Here is a 16,524-nt window from a genome sequence, read left to right on the forward strand (position 1 = left end):
GAATTAGAACCTCTGACTCCCAAGACCGTGCTCTTTCCACTGAGCCATGCTGCTTCCCCACATTTACCACATAAACTTTAATTCTTCTTATTATTTCATATTTACACCTTCACAATGAAGCCCATTATGTTAAGGTGTGTTTCACTGTTTGATTGAAGCTTGGCACACCAATTGCTCAAAGGTTTAATTCCGTTTGGCTATTCTGCACCAAAAGCTTGCCAAATGTTCATAAAGATGCTTCTTTGTCCCCCGATCTTTGTTGCCTTCTCTGTATTGTCTCCACCTCATTATGTCCTCCCTAAATTGTACCAGTCAGAGTTGAACACAGGAGCCGTGGTTCTGTATAGCGGCAAAACTAAGCTTTTGGTTTCACTTGGTATCCAATCAATTAATCGATCAACCCTATTTATTAAGCACTCACTGTGTGCAAAGTACTGTACCAAGCACTTTCTGGAGTACATTAAATCCCCTTCCAAATGATGCCCAGCTTTTGGTCATTTCCAGAGAAATGACTGCTAGCTTCGAGCCTATTAATGCGTACTTATAATTTGGATGATTTTTTGTGAAATATTTCTGGGTAATTATCGTATTTGTTAAGCACTTACTATGTGTCGAGTACTGTTCTAAGCACTGGAGAAGATAACAAGTTATTCATTCAGACAAACCCTTTCCCACAGTGGGATCACAATCTAATTAAGGGGGGAGAACAGGTATTGAATCCCCATTTTACAGATGAGGAAACGAGGCACAGAATAGTTAAGTGACTTCCATAAAGTAACATAGCAGGCAACTGGCAGAACCAGAATTAGAACCCAGGTGCTCCGACTCCTGGGCCCATGCTCTTTCCAATGGGCCATGCTGCTTCTAGTAGAAGTTTCTAGTAGAAATGCCCGTTTTAGATGTCTTTAATGTCTGTCCCTGCCATCTCTACCCCACCTCTTCTTCTCTTCCTGCCGCTATCAATCAGTGGTTATTTATTGAGCACTTACTGTGTCCCAAGCATTGTACTGAGCACACTATCCCATTGGGCATGCACATTCCCAGCTGCAGTCCTTAATTCCTGTAGCTCCATTTCAGTCCAGCCTCCTCTCAAGGACCCTTGGGAAAACTTATTTACCATGGAGGCTTTCTGTGTCAGGAGATCTCCTGAACCTTCCAAAACCCCATCAGGAGAAAGCAGCAGGAAAGGTCAGAGCCAAGGAAAAACAAGCAAAGCCTCCAGGAGGGGTAGAGGCCCGGCCCAGCTTTGGACAAAGGCAGTAGCTATTTTAGTAAACAGGTTACATTTTTCTGATTAGCTTTCTGACTTCAGACAAGAGGGTGCATGCCAATTCTCTGTCCTTTTGGCTTATTTCCGGCTGGAAGAACGCCATCATTTTTCACTTTGAAAAGGGAGAAGGGGGCGAGGTACAGCGAGTTGGAATGTGGGACCGGCCTAGTGGTGTGGATCGAGAACCCTGAGTTGAAGGGATGATACCTAAAGTTTTCCACTGTTAGAAACCCCTAAAAGTATTTCTTTAACCTTTCCCTCTGCACCCTATATCACTTTCTGGGACTGGTCTGTGATGTGCAGTGTATTTAGCATATTAGCATATCCATTTAGGGAGAGGGTTAATGAGAGAGGAAGGGAAATAGTCTTCCACTCCACATGGGATGAATCTGGAATATGTGGAGGGAGCCTTCCTTCTATCCTTTCCCAACCCTCAGCACACACACTGCAAACCGGGCAAGCACTTAGTAGAGTGTTCTGCACATAGTAAGCGCTCAATAAATATGAATGAATGGATGGGCATGGCCAAAGCCAGGGGAGGGGAGACTCTACTAGCCCTGGATTATCTGGGGATGCTCTTGGCTTCCTCTGACAATGTACAGGGCCCCCAACAAACACACAAAATGTGTGCTTGGTAAAGAGGAGGGAGGAGAGGGCTTTCTTCCCACCAGGAATGTGGATCTGGAAGGAGAGTAATTACTCTCCCCTTGCTTCAAAGCCTTATTGAGGGCACAATTCCTCCAAGAGGCCTTTCCTGACTAATCCCCCTTTCCCTCTTCTCCCACTCCGTTCTGCGTCACTCTGACCTGCTCCCTTTTTCACCTCCGCCACCAGCCCCACTGCATTTATATACATATCTGTAATTTATTTGTATTAATGTCTGCTTCTCCCCCTCTAGACTGTAAGCTCATTGTGAGCAGGGAACATATTTGTTTATTGTTGTATTGCACTCTCCCAACCGCTTATCACAGTGCTCTGCACACAATGTGTTCAATAAATACAATTGAATGAATGAATCTGAGCTAGGGGACCGACTCACTGTGCACCCTTCATTCAAATCAGTCAGGCAGTGTCAGTCGTATTTGAGTTCTGTACTAAGTGCTTGGGAGAGTACAATATAACTAACACATTGCCTGCCCACAATGAGCTTACAGTCTTTGGATCAGAGGAAAATGTGGAGAGGATCAGAGGCAGGTCTGCCTTAGGTCACCTAGCAACAGGTGGGAAAGGGAATTGAGCTTGTTCAATTCATTTATTTATGCAGCAGTGCCTTCATTCATTCAACCATATTTATTGAGTGCTTACTGGGTGCAGAACACTGTACTAAGCGCTTGGGAAGTACAAGTCGGCAACATATAGAGATGGCAACGGGGTCACCTTCATGACACCCTCTATTCATTCATTAAATCGTATTTATTGAACGCTTACTGTGTACAAAGCACTGTACAGTTTGCACAGTGGAATCCCGATTCCACCACATGTCTGCTGTGTAACCTTGGGCAAGTCACTTAACTTCTCGGAGCCTCGGTTTCCTCATCTGTAAAATGGGGATGGAGACTGTGAGCCCCACGTGGGACAACCTGATCACCTTGTATCCCCCCCAGCGCTTAGAACAGTGCCTTGCACCTAGTAAGCACTTAACAAATGCCATTATTATTATTATTATTACTATGTGCTTGGAAAAGTCCAGTAGCACAGTATAGCAGACACATTCCCTGCCCACAATGAGCTCACAGTCTATAGGGACTACTACTTATTCTGGGGTTTAGACTCTATTATTTGTTTGTCTATATTGATGTCTGTCTCCCCCTGTAATAATAATAGTAATAATGGTATTTGTTAAGCACTTACTATGTGCCAGGCACTGTTCTAAGCATTGGGGTAGACACAAGGTAATCAGGTTGTCCCACATGGGGGATCACAGTCTTATCCCCATTTTACAGATGAGGTAACTGAGGCACAGAGAAGTGAAGTGGCTTACCCAGGGTCACACAGCAGACAAGGGGCGGAGTTGGGATTAGAACCCACGTCCTCCGGCTTCCAAGCCCGTGCTCTTTCCACTAAGCCACACTGCTTCTCTAGACCGTAAGCTCATTGTGAGCAGGGGATGTGTTTATTGTTATATTGGACTTTCCCAAGCACTTAGTACAGTGCTTTGCACACAGTCAGCGCTCAATAAATATGATTGAATGAATGAATCAGATGCAACAAGATTGGAAATGAAGTCTCTGGGTCATCTGATCCTGCAATGGTTCAGGCCAGGCAGGAGACACAAGGAAAACCGGTTGAGAGCAGTCTGTTCTAGTCCTGAAGGCCCCTGGCCAGAATCCTGGAGAGAGAGAAAAGGAATGTTCCTTAGTTTACCACTCCACATGCCCTTCCTTCATCAGGAGTTTCGGGAAGCACCCCTCCAGGAGCCAGCCTGCCAGCTTAGCCTGTGTTTAGCAAGTTGTCCTGAAACTAATACAACTTTACCGGAATGAGCGTCTGAGAACCTTAGAGGAATTTCCATGCGGTCTCAAGAGTCAATCCAGTTATTCCCACTGACTTCTGATCTCTGGAGCGTCAGCTACTACACAGATAAAAATTCTTAAAGGCTTCGAATCAACATTCGAAAGCCAATAAAAAGAACTCCAGATTGTGGGATTCAGTTTCATTACAGTGTTTCTTTGCATCGGACAAGGTCGATTTTTGCAGTCATATAATAGCGATAATAATAATTGTGGCATTTAAGTGCTTATTATGGGTCAAGCACTATATTAAGTGCTGTAGTAGATAAAAGATAACCAGGCCCCCCCATTGGGGCTCATAGTTAAAAAAAGGAAGGACAATGGGTATTGAATCCCCATTTTGCAGAAGAGGGAATAGAGGCACAGAGAAGTTAAGTGATTTGCCCAAGGTCACAGAGCAGACGTGTGGCTGAGGCAAGCCTGTGCTCCTTCCATTAGGTCACCCTACTTCTCTATATGAATCAACATATGAATATTAACATGAATCAGTATATGAATCAACCGCTGCACCATCATCCCTGCAAATTGGAATCTGTTTTCTTTAAATGAACAGCTTTCTGCATCTGAGGTTGAATTGCCCTTCAGGACACTAATCAGACATACTGGCATGTCCAAAATCAAATGAAAATGTAATCTTTGCTTTAGGTTTATGGGATTAGAGGAGAGAGAGGATCAGTAACTCCATTTTCCTTGCTCCTCATCCCCATCAGCAGCAAGTAACTACAGCTTTTGTCATAGCAACGTGCAGAGCACTGTACTAAATGCTTGGGAGTATACAATAAAAATAATAACGATGGTATTAAGCGCTTACGATGTGCTGAGCACTGCTTTAAGCGCTGGGGTAGATACAAGGTAAACAGGTTGTCCCACGTGGGGCTCACAGTCTTAATCCCCATTTTACAGATGAGGGAACTGAGGCCCAGAGAAGTGAAGTGACTTGCCCAAAGTCACACAGCTGACAAGTGGTGGAGCTGGAATTCAAACCCATGACCTCTGACTCTCAAGCCTGTGCTCTTTCCACCAGGCCATGCTGCCGTAGTCCCAGTCTTCAAGGAACTGGCCCTATCTTTGTGAAACAGCTTGGCCTAGTGGAAAGAACACAGTCCAAAGAGTCATAGGATTTAGGTTCTAATCCTGGTTCCACCACTTGTCTTCTGTGAGACTTTGGGCAAGTCACTTCTCTTCTCTGAGCCTCAGTTACCTCATCTGTAAAATGGAGATTAAAACTGTGAGCCTCACGTGGGACATGGATCCTGTCTAACCTGATTACCTGATTATATGTTGCCAATTTGTACTTCCCAAGCACTTAGTACAGTGCTCTGCACACAGTAAGCGCTCAATAAATACGATTGATGATTACCCTGTATCTACCCCAGCGCTTGGTACAATGTCTGGCATAAAGTAAGCACTTAACAAATATCATTTAAAAAAAACAAACTTCTCTTTGTTGCTTAATCTGTAAGACTATGAGCACTGTGTAGAACAGGCACTGTAACCAACCTGATTACTTTGTAATAAATGCTTGACAAATACCAAAAAAAGTCACTTAACTTCTCTGTGCCTCAATAACTGCATCTATAAAATAGAAATTGAATCCTCCTTCCTCTGACTTCGACTGTAAGCCCCGTGAGGGACAGAGACTGTGTCCAACCTGATTATCTTGTATCTACTCCAGTGCTCAGTTCAATGCCTAGCAACATACTAAGGACTTAATAATAATGGTATTAAGCATTTACCATGTTTCAAGCTCTGTTCTAAGCACTGGGGTAGATACAAGGTAATCAGGTTGTCCCACGTGGGGCTCACAGTCTTAATCCCCATTTTACAGATGAGGTAACTTAGGCACAGAGAAGTTAAATGACATGCCCCAAGTCACACAGCTGACAAGCGGCAGAGCCGAGATTAGAACCCATGACCTCTGACTCCCAAGCCCAGGCTCTTTCCACTAAGCCACACTGTCTCATGGAGGCGGAGGTAGTCAATCAAAGAGTATATGCCTACAATGGGAATCAGAAGAAAAATATAGATATAGCTGGAAGCAACAAAAGTAAGCCAAAAATGAATGGAGAAATGAAAATGAATAAAACATTATGCACACGAGTGCTAAGGGTGGCTAATAGGATAGTAAGGCACCGAGGTGGGAAGAATTAGATGGAGAATACCACCTGGAGGAGTTTATTTTTAAGAGGGTGTTTAGATGGTTAGGGACAGGGAGAAAAGAGTCTCATGCCATGGAAAGGGAATTTGCAATGGGTTGGCAATGGGGAAGTCAAGGGTAAGGTATGGTTATCAGGTTAGCTTGGAAGGAGAGAAGACTGTCCCGGAGTGTAGTGAAGAGGAGAGGGAGAAAGTAAGGAGACAGCTCGTGGGAAGCTCTGGCTCTAATTGTCAGCACTTTCCACTTATTGCAGAAAAAAAATGAGTAGCAATTGGAGATTTTTGAAGGGGAAGTGGTGTGTTCGGAATGGCAGTTCAGGAAGACGATCTGAGCCGCAGAGTGAAGGCTATGCTGCAATGGAGAGAGGCAGGCAGAGAAGAAGCTGATGCAGAGTGAAGATTAGACTGAAAACAACCAATCGGTAGTATTTATTTAGCACTGACTGTGTTGCACAGCACTGTACTAAGCTTTTGGGAGAGTACAATACAAGGGAGTTGGTTATCACGATCCCCACCCACAGGGAAATGGGGAGAGACAGTGGGGTAGGAAGAAAGGAGGTTGATGTAGGGTGAAGGCTAGGCTGAAATGGAAGACTCTGACTAGAGCTCAGGCCAAGTTGGTGGTGGTAATAACATAATAATAATAATAATGGCATTTATTAAGTGCTTACTATGTGCAAAGCACTGTTCTAAGCACTGGGTAGGTTACAAGGTGATCAGGTTGTCCCACGGGGGGGCTCACAGTCTTAATCCCCATTTTACAGATGAGGTAACTGAGGCCCAGTGAAGTGACTTGCCCAAAGTCACACAGCTGACAAGTGGCGGAGCTGGGATTTGAACCCATGACCTCCGACTCCAAAGCCCAGGCTCTTTCCACTGAGCCACACTTGGTAGCTGTGGTGGAGAGGAAGGAGTGATGTAGGAGATATTATGATGGGAGAAACCAGGCAAATTTGGCAGTAGTTGAGTGAGAGAATTGAAAGCAGTGAGGATTATAGTCCACGTTGGTGAAACTAAGGCTAGAGGGAGTGTTGAGAAGGGAGGAGTAAGCAGGGTCAAAGGAAACACCAATGACTGCTCTTCTATCTGCCTTCCTTCTTGACTAGTGAGGTCCAAATATAACTCGCCTGAACCTCAGAACCTTCCATTGTCTTTACAGGAGTTTTCTTTCTTAGGCTGATCTCCAGTTTTCCAATTATTGACCCTCTCCTCTCCATTCCAACAGCTACTCTGCTGATCCAAGCACTTATCCTATCCCACCTTGACTACTGCCTCTGTCTCCTCGCTGACCTCCTGGCATCCTGTCTCTACCCACCCCAATCCATACTTCACTCTGCTGCAAGGATCATTTGCCAACAAAAATGTCTCCCCACTCCTCAATAACCTCCACTGGCTGCCCATCCACCTCCGCATCAAACATAAACCCCTTACAGTAGGCTTTAAATCAGTCAATCAGCTTGTCCCCCTCCCCCAACTCACCTCAGTAATCTACAATGGCCCAGCCTGCACACTGTAATCCTCACTGCGCCCCGATCTCGTCTATCTCACCGCTAACCCCTTCCCCACATCCTCTCCCTACCTTGGGACTCCCTCTCCCTCTAAATCAATCAATCAATCGTATTTATTGAGCGCTTACTGTGTGCAAAGCACTGTACTAAGTGCTTGGGAAGTACAAGTTGGCAACACATAGAGACAGTCCCTACCCAACAGCGGGCTCACAGTCTAGAAGCGGGAGACAGAGAACAAAACCAAACATAGTAACAGAATAAAATAAATAGAATAGATATGTACAAATAAGATAAATAGAGTAATAAATATGTATAAAATATTTATATCAGACCACCACGCTCTCCACCTTCAAAGTGTTATTAAGGTTACATCTTTTCCAAAAGGCTTTCCCCTATTAAACCCTCTTTTCCCCAGCTCTGTCTCCCTTCTTTGTCATCAGTGCCCTTAGATCTGTGACCTTGGGACATTTTGATATTTGCCCCACCCCAGACACCTCAGCACTTACGTATGGTTCTTAAAATCATGTATTATGAATCACTTATTCATATTAATGTCTGTGTCCCCTTGCCAGACAAAAAGCTCATTATGGGCAAGGAACAAGTCTGCTAATTCTGTTGTACTGTACCTGCCCCAAGGGTTTATTATGGAAGAACTATTATTCATTCATTCATTCATTCAATCGTATTTATTGAGCACTTACTGTGTGCAGAACACTGTACTAAGCGCTTGGGAAGTACAAGTTGGCAACATATAGAGACGGTCCCTACCCAACAGTGGGCTCACAGTCTGGAAGGGGAAGACAGAGAACAAAACAAAACATATTAACAAAATAAAATAAGTAGAATAAATATGTACAAATTAAATAGAGTAATAAATATGTACAAACATATATACAGGTGCTGTGGGGAAGGGAAGGAGGTAAGGCGGCGGGGGGGTGGAGAGCAGGAGGAGGGGGAGAGGAAGGAGGGGGCTCAGTCTGGGAAGGTCTCCAATATAGAAGGGTTACAAATTATGGCAGAAGACAGGAAGTTCTGGAGAAAATTTATCCATAGAGTCTCTATGAATCAGAAATGACTCTATGGCATGCGATAATAATAATAAGCACTTACTACAGTGCTCAGTGAAAACCATTGATTGACTGACTCATCATCAAGAACCTCCAGTGATTGCTCATTCACCTCCGCATCAAAGATAAACTCCTTTTTACCATCGGCTTTAAAGTAGTCAATCGCCTTGTACCCTCCTGCAGCAGCTCGCTACTCTACTACAACCCAGCCCGCATACTTCGTTCCTCTACTACCAACCTACTCACTGTACCTCGATCTTGTCTATTTTGCCACCGACCTCTCGTCCACGTCCTGCCTCTGGCCTGGAATGCCCTCCCTCTCTCCATTATCAAAGCCTTATTGAAGGCCCATCTCCTCCAAGAGGCCTTCCCTGACTAATCCAGCGCTTAGAACAGTGCTTTGCACATAATAAGCGCTTAACAAATGCCATCATTATTATTATTATTATTATTATTAAGCCCTCATTTCCTCTTGTCCCACTCCCTTCTGCACTTCCCTTGCACTTGAATTTGCTCCATTTATTCACCCCCGCTCAGCTGCACAGCACTTATGTACTTATCCGTAATTTATTTATTTATGTTAATGTCTGTCTCCCCGTCTAGACTGCCAGCTCACTGTGAACAGGGAATGTCTGCCAAATCTGTTATGTTGAACTCTCCTAAGTGCTTGGTATAGTGCTCTTCACATAGTAAAGCTGCTCAATAAATATGATTGATCATCACAGAATCTTGTTCCCAGTTTTCCAACTGAAGAAATGTCATTTTATTCAGTCAGAACTTTTTTCAAATTCAGATCAATTTAAAACAAGACTTCTTTTCTTTAAACTTAGATTTTCTTTTCAGAAAAGCATATGGGCTTTTCCTAAATATTGCATCTCCCTAAAGACATGTAAAAGATTGAAGGGATAAAAGTAATAATGATAATTATTATTATGGTACTTGTCAAGCACTGATTATGTGCCAAGCTCTGTTCTAAGTGCTCAGGTAGATACAAGTTAATCAGGTTGGACAAAGTCCCTGTCCTACTTGGGTCTCACGCTCTTATCCCCATTACACAGATGAGGTAACTGAGGTAACTGAGGCCCAGAGATGATAAGTGACTTGCCCAACGTCACACAGCAGACAGATGGAGGAGCTGAGATGACATGCTTGGAGAAGCAGCGTGGCTCAGTGGCTTTGGAGTCAGAAGTCATGGCTTTAAATCCTGGATCCGCCAATTGTCAGCTGTGTGACTTTGGGCAAGTCACTTAACTTCTCTGTGCCTCAGTTACCTCATTTGTAAAATGGGGATGAAGACTGTGAGCCCCTCTGTGGGACAACTTGATCACCTGGTAACCTCCCCAGCGCTTAGAACAGTGCTTTGCACATAGTAAGCACTTAATAAATGTCATTATAAAAAAAAACAACCAGGTTCTTCTAACTCCCAGGCTCATGCTCTATCTACTAAGCCATGCTTCTTGGAGAAGCAGCGAGGCTCAGTGGAAAGAGCCCGGGCTTGGGAGACAGAAGTCATGGATTCTAATCCTGGCTCCGCCACTTGTCAGCTGTGTGACCTTGGGCAAGTCACTTAGCTTCTCTGTGCCTTAGTTACCTCATCTGTAAAATGGGAATTAAGACTGTGAGCCCCAGGTGGGACAACCTGATTACCTTGTATCCTCCCCAGTGCTTAGAACAGTGCTCAGCACATAGTAAACGCTTAACAAATGTCCTTATCATTATTATTCTTAGTCTGTGAGGTGGTGCTGATGATATTTCCAGGACCCCCAGTAAGCACAGAATCATGTGAAATATGTATTCATCAGAAGGTGGAGGGCTTGAATAAGCTAAAAATGCCTCACACCCTTAAGAAAACTGCACTTTGTTCTAGTTTATCTCTAAAACTATTTTCAGATGAATCATAATCTGGGAGAAGGTTATTATCGAAACAAACCTCTCAGGGAGACTGGGCCTGAATTACTTTGTAGGATAAAATGTACCATTTGCTTTGGGTTTAATACCTTGTTTGTGGTTATTTAGCTCAAGCTTAATGAGGACCACAGGAATTACAGTTCTCACTATTAATCAATCAGTCGTATCTATTGAGCACCTACTGTGGCAGAGCACTGTATTAAGCGCGTACAATACACGAGAGTTGGTAGATGTGTTCCGTCACCAAAGTCAGTGAATCGATCAATGGTATTTATCATTCATTTATTCAATCGTATTTATTGAGTGATTACTGTGTGTAGAGCATTGTGCTAAGCACTTGGGAAGTATAATTCAGCAACAGAGACAATCCCTGCGCACAATGGGCTCACAGTCTAGAAGAGGGGAGACAGACATCAAAATTAATCCATTTAAATAAATAGAATTATAGATATATACACATCATTAATGAATATAAATAGAATTATAATTATAAATATGTACATATATGCACAAGTGCTGGGGGGCTGGGGGGGGTTGGAGCAAAGAGAGCAGGTCACGGCACAGTACTTAGTAGTATTTCAAACTAAACATGTCCAAAACAGAACTCCTAATCTTGCTTCCTGAACCTAGGCCTCCTACTGCCTTTCCCTTTACTGTGACAATAATAATAATGATAGCATTTGTTAAGCACTTACTATGTGCAAATCACTGTTCTAAGCACTGGGGAGGATACAAGGTGATCAGGTTGTCCCACATGGGGCTCACAGTCTTCATTCCCATTTTACAAATGAGGTAACTGAGGCACAGAGAAGTGAAGTGACTTGCCCAAAGTCACACAGCTGACAACTGGTGGAGCCGGGAATAGAACCCATGACCTCTGACTTCCAAGCCCGTGCTCTTTCCACTGAGCCACGCTGCTTCTCTGTGCTTATTATGTGCAAAGCACTGTTCTAGACAATGCCACTATCCTTCCTATCTCACAAATCTGCAATCTTGGTGTTGTCCTTGACTCATCTTTCTCGTACAGTTCACACATTCAATCTGTCACCAAATCCAGTTGCTTCTACCTTCATGTCATTACTAAAACCTGCCCTTTTCTTTCCATCCAAACTACTACTATGGTTATTCTGCCCTTTCTTCTCCATCCAAACTGCTACTTTGGTGAGCCAAGCAGTTACCTTATACCACCCTGATCACTGCATCAGCCTTCTCGCTGTCTCTTGCCTCTCCCCCCTCCAGCCCATATTTCACTCTGTTTTCCAAATCCTTTTTCTAAAAAAAATTAAAAAATTCACTCAGTCCATGTCTCACCACTCCTCAAGAACCTCCAGTGGTTGCCCATCCACTTCTGCAAGAGTAATAATAATACAATTAAAAAATAAATATATAATAATATGATTTATTATTATTATGGTATTTGTTAAGCTCTTATGATGTGCCAAGCACTATTCTAAGTGTTGGTTAATCAGGTTGTCCCACATGGGGCTCATGGTCTTTATCCCCATTTTACAGATGAGGTAACTGAGGCACAGATAGGTGAAGTGGCTTGCCCAAGGTTACACAGCAGACAAGTGGAGGAGCTGGGATTATTCATTCATTCATTCACTCAATCGTATTTATTGAGCGCTTACTGTGTGCAGAGCACTGTACTAAGTGCTTGGGAAGTACAAGTTGGCAACATATAGAGACGGTCCCTACCCAACAGCAGGCTCACAGTCTAGAAGGGGGAGACAGACAACAAAACAAAACATATTAACAAATAAAATAAATAGAATAAATATGTACAAGTAAAATAAAGAGTAATAAATATGTACAAACATATATACATATATACAGGTGCTGTGGGGAGGGGAAGGAGGTAAGGCCGGGGGATGAGGAGGGGGAGAGGAAGGAGGGGGCTCAGTGTGGGAAGGCCTCCTGGAGGAGGTGAGCTCTCAGTAGGGCCTTGAAGAGGAGGAAGAGAGCGACCTTGGTGAATGTGTGGAGGGAGGGCATTCCAGGCCAGGGGGAGGACGAGGGCCGGGGGTCGATGGCGGGACAGGCGAGAACGATGCCCGGTGAGGAGGTAAGCGGTGGCAGAGGAGCGGAGGGTGTGGGCTGGGCTGGAGAAGGAGAGAAGGGAGGTGAGGAAGGAGGGGGCGAGGTGATGGACAGCCTTGAAGCCAAGATTGAGGAGTTTTTGCCTGATGCGTAAGTTGATTGGTAGCCACTGGAGATTAGAACCCACATCCTCCGATTCCCAAACCCCTGCTCTTTCCACTGAGCCACACTGCTTCTTGTAGAATAGAATAGAAACTCATTACTATGGGCTTTAAAGCAGTCAATCAGTTCACACTCTCCCACCACGCCTCACTCATCTCCTTCTACACCCTAGCCCACATAGTTCACTTTTCTAATGCCAGCTTTCTCACTGTGTCCTGATCTCATCTATCCGTGGCTCAGTGGAAAGAGCCACGGATAGATGAAAGAGTCAGAAGTCTTGGGTTCAAACCCCGGCTCTGCCACTTGTCAGCTGTGTGACTTTGGGCAAGTCACTTCACTTCTCTGTGCCTCAGTTACCTCATCTGTAAAATGGGGATTAAGACTATGAGCCCCCCGTGGATGACCTGATCACCTTGTAACCTCCCCAGCGCTTACTTAGAACAATGCTTTGCACATAGTAAGCACTTAATAAATGCCATTATTATTATTATTATCTCTCCACTGACCCCTATCCCACATCACCAGATCACCACTCTGTCAATCAATCAATCAATCGTATTGAGCGCTTACTGTGTGCAGAGCACTGTACTAAGCGCTTGGGAAGTACAAATTGGTAACATATAGAGACGGTCCCTACCCAACAGTGGGTCCACCTGCAAAGTCAGAGTCTTAAAGTCACATCTCCATAATAGGCCTTCTTCAATTAAAGCTCTCTTTTCCCCAGACTCCCTCTTCCTTCTGCAATGCCTGTGCACCTGGATTTGTGACCTTTGGGCACTTGATATTCACCCGCCCTCATCCCCCCAGCACTTATGTATTTATTTATAATATTATACTTATTTATATTTGTCAGTCTCCTCTAGACTGTAAGTTCCTTGTGGGCAGGCAACGTGCCTGCCAACTCTGTTGTTTTCATTCATTCAATCATATTTATTGAGCGGTTACTGTGCGCAGAGCACTGTACTAAGTGCTTGGGAAGTACAAGTCGGCATCATATAGAGACCGTCCCTACCCAGTGTATCATACACTCCCAAGTGCTGAGTACAGTGCTCTGCGCACAGTAACCAATAAATACCATTGATTGTCTGATTGATATATGGTAACTGAAATAGTGGAAAACTTCACTGGCTTCATCTTTGCCTTGCAACCCCTATACACGTTGGAAAAAATGTCAAGCACAGAGGATAACGTTATCTTCCTTCAGTTATTTCAGGCCAGCCTGCTTCCACACCGTAGTACATTGCTGGTAAATAAACTGCAATGCTGAAATAGCTTTTGGTAAGAAGAGATATAATCAAGTAGAGACAGTACCTCCCTTTCAGTCAGTCGGGTCATTTAAAGGACGAGAGCTCACAAGACTAGCTTCATTCATTCATTCGATCATATTTATTGAGCAATACTGTGCAAAACGGTTAACTAAGCGCTTGGGAGTACAATTTAGCAATAAACAGACACATTCCCTGACCACAGTGTTCTAGCTAATTCCATGGCAGAAACCATGAACAGGTGTTAAATTCATTCATTCGTTCATTCAATCATATTTATTGAATGCTTACTATTTGCAGAGCACTGTAACTAAGTGCTTGGGTTAATCAAAGAGGCTTAAAGGTTAAATGTGTATATTTTCTGGGATTCTGAAAACAGTGTGTGTTATTCCTTCTGTGATCAGGAGTGACTTTTTTAGTGGCAGCACTTTTTCTCAAGGAATTAGATAAACACATCTTCAACTTGCTTGCCTGCAGTCACTGATGTTGCTTTCCACAGAGAAGGAAGGCAAAGATGAAAAGCGAGTAGGACTTTTTTTATTTGTTTGTTTTTTAATGGTATTTGTTTCTGTCCTCAACCTCCCTGCCTCTCCCCTCTCTTGCCCCTAATGACCTGGCCACCTACTTTATTGAGAATTTGAACCATCAAATGTGATCTCCCTAAAATCTCCATTGCTCCTCTCCTGTCCATCCCTCCTCCTGCCCCTTCTTCAACTCTCCCTAGAGAAAATCTCCTGCCTTCCCTCAAAATCCACCCTCTCCACCTGAGCCTTCGACCCCATCCCTACCAATCTTGTGAAAACACTTGGCCCTTCCCTTCATCCCACCCTGACCACCATCTTCAACTGTTTACTTTCCAGTGAATTTTCCCCTACTGCATTCAAACATAGTCATTCATTCATTCAATCGTGTTTATTGAGCGCTTACTGTGTGCAGAGCACTGTATTAAGCCCTTGGGAAGTACAAGTCGGCAACATAAAGAGATGGTCCCTACCCAACAACGGGCTCACATCCTCATCCCAAAATAGCCTTCCTGACCCCATAGCTCTCTCCAGTTATAGCTCCATCTCCCTCCTTCCGCTCCTTTCCAAACTCTTTGAGCAAGTTGTCTACACCCACTGTCTGCAGTTCCTCATCTTTATCTCCTCCATTCTGGTTTCTGCACACTTCATACCACAGAAACTGCCTTCTCAAAGCTTACAAATGATCTCCTTCTTGCCAAATCCAGTGGCCTCTACTCCATCCTAATCCTCCTCGGTCTTTTAGCTGCCTCTGATGCTGCCACCCCCTTCTCCTGAAAAACCTATCCAACTTTAGCTTGTCAGTCAATCGTATTTATTGAGCACTTACTATGTATAGAGCACTGCACTAAACACTTGGTTGAGTACAATACAACAACGAACAGACACTCCCCTGCCCACAATGAACTTACAGTCTAGAGGGGAAGACGGGCATTAATATAAATAAATAAATGCCAGATAGGTACATAAGTGCTGTGGGGCTGGGAGGGGGGATGAAAAATGGGAGCAAGTCGGGGTGATGCAGAAGGCAGAGGGAGAAGAGCCTCTTCTCTTCAGGGAAGGCCTCCTGGAGGAGACATGCCTTCAATTAGGGTTTGAACTTGGGGAGAGTAATCGTCGGTCAGATATGAGAAGGGAGCGTGTTCCAGGCCAGAGGCTGAAAGTTAACTTTCAGATGAACACAACCTAAGATGGTGGAGTTTAATCAGGAAATGTCTCCTGAAGAAGGTGGAATTTCAGGAAGGCTTTGAAGATGGGGAGAGTAGTGGTCTGCCAGATGTGAAGGGGGAGGGAGGTCCAGGCAGCAGGGATGGTGTGAGCAAGTAGTTGGAAATGGGAAATTTTAAAATGGGACAAGAGGAAAAGTTGAGCCTGGGAAGGGCACAGAGCATGAGCAGGGGTGGAGTGAGAGAAGAGTGAGGACAAGAAGGGGCGAGAGAGCTAATCCCGCCAAAGTTTGGGCTTGCCTGCCCATCTCTGCAGAAGTTATACTGGGAATCGAAGGGATTCTCAGCATTCTCAGTGTAACAATTTACAATAATAGGCAAGTGAGTGAGAGGCTGCTTCCAAGTCTGTGGCTCCTTAACCCCAGAATTTTTTTTTATGGTATGAGGAATGGGCAAACCTGGCCTGAATGTTTTTTTAGAAAAATTATCTGGGGAGCAGAGTGAAGTATGGACTGGAATGGGGAGAGACAAGAGGCAGGGAGGTCAGGGAGGAGGCTAATACAGTGATCAAAGCAGGATAGGATTAGTGATTAATGCGGTAGCAATTTGGATGGAGAGGAGAGGGCAGATTTAGCAATACTGTGAAGGTGGAATCAATAGGATTTAGTGATGGATTGAATATGTGGGTTGAATGAGAGAGAGGAATCAAGGATAATACCCAGGTTACGGGCTTGTGAGCCCGGAAGGATGATGATGCTGTCTACAGTGATGGGAAATCAGGGGGAGGACACTGATAATGTCCTCTCCTAGTTCTCTTCTTATCTCTCTGGCCACTAATTCTCAGTTTCTTTTGTGGGTTCCTCCTCTGCTTCCCACCCCCTAACTATGAGAGTCTCTCAAGGTTCACTTCTGGGATGCTTTCTATTCTCTATCTACACCCCCTCCCTTGC

Source organism: Tachyglossus aculeatus, chromosome 4 (genome assembly GCF_015852505.1).
Source record: "Tachyglossus aculeatus isolate mTacAcu1 chromosome 4, mTacAcu1.pri, whole genome shotgun sequence".
NCBI classification, from domain to species: domain Eukaryota; kingdom Metazoa; phylum Chordata; class Mammalia; order Monotremata; family Tachyglossidae; genus Tachyglossus; species Tachyglossus aculeatus.